The sequence below is a fragment of the Solanum tuberosum genome, unplaced genomic scaffold (genome assembly GCF_000226075.1).
Source record: "Solanum tuberosum cultivar DM 1-3 516 R44 unplaced genomic scaffold, SolTub_3.0 scf00002, whole genome shotgun sequence".
Classification (NCBI taxonomy): domain Eukaryota; kingdom Viridiplantae; phylum Streptophyta; class Magnoliopsida; order Solanales; family Solanaceae; genus Solanum; species Solanum tuberosum.
The window spans coordinates 2,198,554-2,208,775 of NW_006238928.1; positions in this window are offsets into that span (position 1 = coordinate 2,198,554).

A 10,222-nucleotide genomic window follows, 5' to 3' on the forward strand; every position below is an offset into this window, starting at 1 on the left:
ACTTAGTATACATCATACAAGATTAAAAAAATAAAGACAATAAAAGATAGCATTTCATATATCAAAAGAGTTTGGCAAAGTGGAAGTCTAACATAAGTCTCAATAAGTCATGGAATACATCGTACAGAAAGTAATTGGGACGTAACCCATACATCACATATAGAGTCTGAAAATGGAAATGACATAAAACTATAAAGTGTCTCGGTCCTTGAGTAATGGAGACTCACCAATCACTTGAAGCACCCAATAGATGTCTAGCCATGAGTATGGGAGGTAGGAGCATCAGACCCTACATTATTGAAACAATCTAGGCACAAGTATACATTAGCACATAGAATGTACTAAGTATGAGGCAATATGCATAAACATAGGCATGGTAACATGAATGACTTAAAGCGTGTAGGAATGATCGTATTGAAACATTTCAAATCTTAAGAAATAAATGACATGAAAATCATAAAAACATGGTCAAATAAATTAATAAACAGGAGATAAGAAAGGTAAGCTTTAATCATTTTGTGGGATATTAGCTTTAAGCAGCAATAAGACCATGAGAGCTATATCATGAAATCAGGTATATCCCTAAAACAGAAAGAAAGTGAATCTACTTGCCAAGGTAAAATCTACACATATCATCATTTACTAAAGTGGATCCACTAGCTAGGTCATTAAAGACAATCTTACGGAGATACGTTGTTTGGAATAGAGGTTGCTACTAGAGACTACCCTAATTGAGCCTCCACCTCAAAGTCCACTCGGTGCAAAGTCTAAATCTCAACGAAATAGATAAAAGTCAAATACCGCTAAACATAGAGAAGGCAATGATCAATACCTAACCACATCTTTTAAGATAAAAACATAAAATACTTTCTAAAACATAATTCAAAATAGATAAGAAAACTTTCATCAAAGTGAATTCATATGTGAGAAATGTCTTTCTCAATCATCATAATAACCTGTGAGAAAATCATTCACAATAACATTAATATTTTCCTTCCAAAGAATCCCCAAATAATTTACAACAATTTCATAAATACATGCATACCTTCATAAATTCATAATTCATAGGTTGATGTGTTCATCATGCATTCATAGTTGAAAATAATAGTTTAGGCATGGGTTAAAATAATTCCAACTAAATATGATGTATTAACATTGAATCATGTATTGAAAGACATAATTAACAATAATCAACCACAATTACATGAAACCCTTAAAGATTGAGTTGAAACCCTAACTTAAGTATTTCAATTAGAGCTTAAGAAATTGTAAACTTCGGGGACCCCATGGAAGAATGGATTCCATAAGTGAACCTAAGGGAAAGAACTTAAAAGCCCTTTAAAATAATTGTCGGAGCCCTTCTACAATTTTGACCTAAACTATACTAGTCAACTATAGAAAAGTTCAGAAACTATTATTTTGGATAAACTTTTGACAGGTCTTGTCTACGGCTCTTAGGTCATCCTACGGACCATAGACACCAACTTTAACCTTCAAAATTTCACTTAGTCTAGGACTCGCCTACGAGACCTATCTACGACTTGTACATAGGTTCACGAACCATCTTGGTGAACCGTAAAAGAAGTACTGGGACTTAATTTTAGAAAATCATTTCCCCCTTCCTACAGTTAAAATCTACGGCCCGTAGAAGCTTTTACGGTTTAAAGATAGGATCCATAGACACAGCCTGCAAGCCAAAAACTTTGGTTTTTTTCTTTTCCATATTTCGAGGTGTTACAATATCTCCCCCTTGGGAATATTCATTCTCGAATGAAACTTAAGGCAGTATAAGGAGTGTAGCGGGAGAGACCTAACATCCTATCAAGAATAAACTTCTTCAAAAGCATATAAACATTCTCAAAACAGTATTTCATAAGGCATACATGCAAATCATACTCCATGCAAATAATCATGAAGAATTCAATCAAGTTAATTCATTTTCTCAAAAATCAAGTTTTCCTGAGTTTGCATGCATGAAAAAACATGAGAATAACTAAGACACGTGAAATGAAAAGGATGAACCATGAAGGGCTTAATACCTCAAGCTAGAATAGGATCGTAGGGAAAGAGATGAGGATAACAGGACATCATATCTGCTTGGGTCTCCCACGTAGCAGCCTCAACCCTTTGATTCCTCCATGTGACCTTTACAGATGCAACTTCCTTATTCCTCAATATCTTAACTTGCGGGTCCAAAATCTCGACTGAAACTTCTTGATAATGCTCAACTACACTTTATCCAATTCTAAGTGTAGGCGGTCCCTAAGAAGTATAAACCCAACTAAGATTTGGGGTCGAACACACAGGGAGTGAAACATTAGAAAATTCAATTACGAAGTAAAATGGTGTTCTAATCGTTTGTTGATGTAGACATTTTTGCAACAATAAAGTAAATAACAAAGGGGTTGACAATTAATGTCAAATGGGGGAATTTGGGTGAACAATTAACAACTACAAATAACCGGGAGTAAACAAGTAGAGATGGTTTCTTGGGAGTGTGATAAATTGAATGCCAATTTCGCTAAATGGGTGATTATTATTTACTAAAAGTCGGTGAACTTCAGTTGGTAGGATAGGCCTTAGGTGCAATAGCTATTTCTCAATCAACTATTACGAATCAAGCGAGTACTTTCGAAACCTCGACAAGCACAACACATATTAACAACCCAATACCTCAATCAATCTACTTTCTCAAGCTAGATTTGTAGGGTTGCATTTACCCACTTTCTCAAGCTTAATCAACAACAACACAATCACTACAATTATCAATTAAAAGTTTTAACTCTAATACTTCTTTCTAAAGCAAGGTTTGAATGCTAAACTAGAATTGCATTTGCAACTAAAATTCATCAATTTAAACACAAACTATTAATTGAACCCACTTCAAATAAACAATAAAATAAGTAAATACTAACACCAATAAGCTAATATAAAACACTCAATTACATAATCACACCCCCAAGACTAGCGGTTTTAGCCAAACATAATAAAGAACAAGAAATCGTTACCAACTATGTTTTCCATCAGCTTGGGCAACAATCAACAAGTCTCCAAAATGCTCAAATTGGAGCTAAAAATTAAAGAAACCCTAAATCTCTACTCAAAAAGTTCAAGAACAATGTTTAGGATAAAAAACCCATAATTGGACCATGTGGGAACTTCTTTTCTTCTTTTCAAAATTGCATATATATGTTCCTAGAATTTCATCACGGAGTCCACTTGGCGAAATAATTCGCGCTCACTGACCTAATCGGTGATTCGCCGAGTGCCCTTTCCATCACCTTCTTGACTTGGCTTTTTTGCCTTTATTTGTTGAAAATTTAGGTGATCAAGGTCAGGCTCGCCGACCTTAACGGCGACGGTCCAAGAACTCATCTTCTCGCCTTTTTGGCTTGCTTTTTCACCAGTTACGCTGTAGCTTTTGGCGGGCTAAATTGGCATCGCTGAACACTTCCCCGAATCACAGAAATACCCATCCAGTCACCAAGTTGGTCTTGTCCATGGGCTGGCCTGCTGGAACTTTTGGAGAGTTGAAGGTCCACTCGGTGACTCACCGAGTGGCTTTGGCGAGTACCAACCTTGCTTCCCTTCAACTTCTTCCATTTTTTCGCTCTTTTTTTCCAGGTATTGCCCTTTTCTTGATCTTTTACCTTCATTGTTGTAAATTAACATTTTAATATTACTTACGAGCGTAAAATGGGCATTGAGGACACTAAATCGGTAAGTATTAAGCCCTAAATGAGTTAAAATCCCCGACTCATCAACACCCCCAACTTCAACTTTTGCTTATCCTCAAGTAAAACATAAGATCAATCAGTTCAACAGAGATGTATACAAATAGTGCTACTTGTCACTCCACATGAATGCACACGAGGTTCAATCTAACCATGCAATGTTCAATTGTGCACTACAAGTTTCAAACTGTGACTAGTCATCATCAAATAGAGGTCAAGCTCATAATGCTTGTATCAAATGCAAACTCAAGCTCAACAAAAGTATTTGAATGCCCTCACATAAAGAAAGATTCCATTCCCACCCACAGTTCATCAAAATTTAAGAATTAAGGAATCAAAATCCACTCTCACACTCTCAATGATAAACACATGCATGATTCTACCCATAGGCATGCCCGTATTTTCAAATCGACATGACATTCAGCTCAATCAAGATCACTAAGGTCTTTCAAGGCTTTTAATAGGGCTGAGGGTAAATGTATGATCATTTTGGCTTAGTGACATCTACCTTCAAGAAGCATGGCTTGAATTTCACTTCTTCTACTTTTCTTTCGCTCTTTTTTATTTTCACAATCCACCCTAAGTTCTTTTAAGCATGACTCATTAGACACCTCTTTTCGTTTATCCATGCACAAGATTCATTGCAACATTCTCTTTCAATCTTTTTCTTCTTTTGCTTTTCTTCTCTTTTTTTATATGGAGGGATTCCATCTTTTTCAACACAACCCTCAAGGATAATTTTTTTTACAAACTTCTTGACTTTCCTCATTTTTCAGCACACCCTCAACTTAGGTTTTTGGCCTAAGTTTGCTAATCAAACAAACCAATGCATCATGAAGGTTTTAGGTGGGGAGGAAAGAGGTCAAATGTGTTCATGTTTAATCTAAAGAAAATGTTAGGGTCATATGGTGCTAAGCTAGGTTCACACACTTACAAGGTGTTCACAAAGAGGTATAATAGCAATTTGGTGCACTCTCCAAAGTTTGTGCCTAAGATCACTTCTTTCATTCACCAATGTTAATCAATTGGATCAACAAGGCAAGGTCTAGGTATCAGTAAGCACATATTTATAGCCAATCTTTCCACACATAACATTCAACACAATCATCAATCAAAGATTCTACAAATTTAGCTTGCGTGCAACGATCATCGCTAGACTCACTAAAACAATCGGCTAGTCTCAATGAGATGCTAAAAGTTCACTCATAACTTATGCAACTCAAATTTTGCCTCATTGGAATTGCACAAACATTCATTCAATCAGGAGAACTATTAAAGTCATCGATATTGATCGCAAGCGATACTCAAATATTCAAGAGAACAAACATATTCCCAAACACTAAAATCAAAAGGCAAATTTTAATTCGGAACAAAAACAAGCAGTCAAAAAGATAGACATCCAAAACATGATAAATACAACCCAATGTGGTAGGCATGAAGATATCTCACCCTACCAAACAAAACCTTATATTGTCCTTAATGCAAATATAACGAATGTAGTTAACAAGACAAGCAAGTAAGGATTGCTGAATGAAAAAATTAGAGTAGGAGAGAGTTTTCACTTCATGCCCAATCGGTGAGTAGTTTCGAGGCATGCGAACCATTCCACAAATCGTCAAGCTGGAGTGGGCTCGCTGAGCTTTCTAGAAAGATTATCTTCCAGTTTGAGTAAAAAGGCGAGGTCAGTCGGGCTCCCCGACTGGTTCCGCAGTGCGCCAAAAGTTCATCCATCTCGTTGAAGCATTCAAAACATGTCCCAAAGTCGGCCTTAAAATGGGCGATATGTTTGGGCGAGCAAAAGGCCTGATTGGCGATGCGCCGGAAGGGTCAGTCCACCGCCCATTTGTCATTATGTCAAAAATGAGGATTTTAACCTACACATTCAGCAATCACTATTTAATAATTACTAAAACTTGGGTTGCCTTCCAAGAAGAGCCTTATTTAACGTAGTGGTATGACGTGGAAATGCTCTTTAGCATCTTTCAAAAACACCACTTTGATTACCGAAACATCAAGACATTCTGTAAATTAGAGTTTCAAGCGTTTCCCATTTACTTTAAATGCCGATCCTTCTTTGATTTCAACCTCAATTGACCCGTTTGTGAACACTCGAGTAACTTTAAATGGGCCTAACCACTTTGATTTGAGTTTACTCGGAAAAAGTCTCAAAGGACAGTTAAAAAGAAAAACAAGATCGCGAATTGAAACTCTCGTTGGAGGATTTTTGCATCATGCCATTTCTTCATTTTCTCCTTATAAAAATTTGAACTCCCATACGGCGTCATCTGAAACTATTCCAATTCATGGAGTTGATTGACTCTACCTTCCAAAGCATCCCCCAAAACAAAAACCTCTCATTAAAAATTCTCTCTCTAAGAAAGTCTCCCCAAATTCTGCCACTAACGGCTATAACCCCATCTGATACGCGCACTGCCGGAATGGCGCGTGAGCCGCCGGCGGAGCTCCCCAGGCCACCGGACAAAGACCAATCGGAGTGTCATGGCAAGAACAACAAAATCCATCAAACAATGCCTCATAATTGATCCCAGAGCTCCTCGAATTCGCAAAATATTGAAGCGATCAACACTGTGATTTTGGAGAGGGAGCTGGAAGGAACTCGTAAAATAATTTCCCCAGAAGGTATTGCTTCAATTCATGGAAAATCGACTGGTGTTATGGAAGCTCCAAATCACTATCTATCTTCTACCAAAAATCTAACTGATTTTACCATCCCAATTGTGAGATCTCGCGAGGCAATTTTGGTGAGAATCGCAAATAAATCGCCAGAAGTGCGCCCGAAAATTCGAAGCTCTTCGAGTCAAGTTCTTGCAGATTCAACTACTGGGGATTACTCCCCACAACCAGAGGCTCATCTCACTAAAATTTCAAGTGAAATGGATGGTGGAATCATCGGCGGTGAAGATTCCGGCGAAACTCGAGGTCAACTCGCCGGAGTTCATGGAAATTCAATTAGAGGATATAATTCTCCTCCCCTATACATCCATCTGTCGGAAAATACCCAATAATATCAATGGAGGAATCATCAGAAACATTAATTCAAGACAATCAATGGATGCTTCAACTGATGATCCGATGACCTTGAATAGAAAGAAAATTCAGGCCACTCAACACATTAAGGAGGAAATAGCTACAATGGAGACACATAATTTGAGCAAACAACAAGACACAAATCAATCTAAAGAGGCTCAATCTTCAAATTTTTCCTTTGGTATTGCAAGTAATTCCAGGAACTTAACTTCACCTCTCTCATCTGATGCAATGCAGGTTACAACACAAAGGAGCTGAGGAATCTGATAAGGAAGAACAAAAAAAGGCTGGAGAATCAGGTCAAGGACATCAGGCACAAAACATAGAATTACAGGGCAAATCAGATCAAAACACGATAGCAGAGAAGAACAGGGATAATCAGCAACAAAGGAATGGACAACCAGATCAAGGGCAACAAACTCAAGGAAAGGCAATGCAATTAGTGTATATACATAATGAAACAAATGGACAAACCAGTAAGAAGGGTGAATTGTCGAAACAGGTAGATAACAAAGGAAAGGATAGCCAAAATGATCAAAGTAAGGCCATCACTCAACATGTTTCGACTGATGCAACTCAAAATGACAAAGAAAGGGCCAAGATGCACTATCAACAAAACTTTCCTAGGATCTCCAACAATTACGCAAGGTATGATCCTAATCTTCAAACAAATAAGAGTGTTGCAAGTCAGGATAACTATAATAATAATCAAGGTAATGAGGGACAACAAGACAATCAACATCATTCTCAAGCTCCTAATAAGACTAAATAGGACAATATCCCTGAACCTGCACCTTTTACTATAACTCAATCGTTTGTTGCTAAGCTTAGATATAATCAATCTAACGCTGAAATCCCTATTGAATTTGATAGTCCTATTCACACCAATAGACAAGGACTGCCGCTGTGTTATTAGAAGAAGATGATTACAATATCAAGCTGGCTGAAAGTTGCAAGTACACTTTAGTTGGCAAATTTACCAACATCATGCCCAAAATGGAAGTGATTAGGAGAAGCTTCATACTTCAGACTCAACTATCTATCTGGGGGGTGAAAATAGCACATTATAACTCTCGACATGTTTACATCGATTTGGACAATGAGTTTGATTATGTTATGGTTTGGACTAAACAAAGAATGAGCATAAAGGGCCAATTAATGAGAATACAAACTTGGACCCCTGAATTTACCCCAGAGGAAGAAACCCCTAAAGTCCCTATATGGGTAGCACTACCTGAACTCCCATGGCACTATTACAACAAAGTTCTCTTGATGACTGTTCTGAGTTCCATTGGTAAAGTATTGTACCTTGATTTTCCCACATCTCAAAAGACTAAAGGCAGCATGGCTAGAGTGAAGATCCAAATTGATCTCACCAAGCCAAGGCCACCTCATGTTTGGGTGGGATTCAAGAATTCAGACCCTAATAAAGAAAGATGGCAAAAGGTGCAATATGAGGGGATCCCAGATTACTGCATGTACTGTAAACATCAAGGGCATAGGGATAATGTGTGTACTGTCAAAAGAAGAGATGAAGACTTCAAAAAGAGGAGAGAAATGGAAGCTGGAAAATTATATTTAGTATATAAGTGTTTATTATCATTTGAACATATATTGTATATAACAAATTCATTATAAGAACATATAATACACAAGTAAAATGGTAGGCTAACAAGAAAATACAAGATTCGGTAACAACAAAAGAAATAAGGAGATTGGTATTAAATATATTAAATTTTACATTTACAATTGAAGTAATAAAAATTGATAAGAATGTTATTGCAGATTACCTATCACGACAAAGCTACTCAGACTGAGACTGAGGAAGAAGATACAATTGAAAAGATACTCAAAGCTATTACTACACTTTGTACAAAAGTGGATAGTATGGACAACGAGATACAAAAGCTAAAGACTAATGAAGATAATCTGAAGTCTAAAGCTAGTATAAGTCAGTAGCATGACTATAAAAATGCTGAGCTACGTCGATCGGAAGACAGAAAAAATCCAGAGCTAAAAGGTGACGTTGGGAAACACCCATAGCATTTGTTTAAATACAGCTACAGGTACAAGCCAAAGAGTTAGCGAAAAACATAAAAACTCAAACTTAAACCAGTTATTCGAAAAACCATTTACCCCAAGGCAAACACCAAAAAACATATTGACTATAGAACCACAAACAATTACAAGGATATAATAAACTGATTGCACAACCGAAAACTAACGCCAACTTAGTAAGGACATGTTATAACTGTGGACTATTTAAATACAATATATACATATGACGGAAGAGGAACTAAGGGGAATACCGGAACTACATAAAGCATTTATTACATATAAGAGAGTTACTAAGGGGAAATTTATTCTATGTAAAATTTTTATACGGTAACAACAGAGATATTATACGAGGAAATAAAACCTCCGATACAAGTGGTAAAGATAGGACTAACAAAAGATATGATAATATCGGAAGATATCGAGCAGTAACCAGAGATACAAAAAAAGCGAGATACCCAATTTTTATGCCAATAAAAGAATAATTGGTATATCAACCATTATAGAAGAGCTTGCAAATAATTATTTAAATGGAAACGCTATATGGAGTTACTATGCAAAAGATCAGTTAATGATTTATTCCAATTTAAGGGAGCTAAGAAAAGCAGATATGGATGAAGTCCAATGATGGATTTTATCATTACTTAAGCCAGAAGAACGACCTACAACACGAGCACTAAATACATGATTTATTTCAACAGAGTTATTAACCAGATATTGCAAGCTAATTGGTCACAAATACCTTGACCACATATGTTCAAAATACAATAGAGTAGATAACATAATTCCAGATGTCGATTTAGAGTAAAAGAAGACGATGAAGATAAGATGCAGACAGACAAGATAAGATATGGACAAGATAAAAAGAAGATAAGATACAAGATGGCAGACAAAATACACGTGAATAAATAGATAGATGTAATATAATGTAATGTAAAGCACTTTGCAAGGAGTAAAGTAGGAATAGTATTCTGCAAGGTGTAAAGTAGGAATAGTAAAAATAGTAGGTGAACATTAAAATAAGTAGTAAAAGTCATAAAATAGGTATGGTATGTTATAATGTGTCATAAGGTTAGTCATAAAGTAGTATAGTACGTGGAAGATAGTAATAAGGTAGATATATATTAGTCATAAAATAGTATAGTACGTGGAAGATAGTAGATGATTGTAAAATAGCTATAGTAAATCTTCCTTTCCTATATAAAGGAAGGGATATGTAAATAAAAAGGCACGCAACGCCTAACATAATAAAAACTTTCATAAAAATCACTCTCTCTCAAGATTAAATACTTAAAAGTTAATGGATAAATCTGAAATCCAATCAGATATTTCAGACAGCATGGCTAAGCAAGAGGCAAAGGTATATTGTTCAAAAAATATGCAGA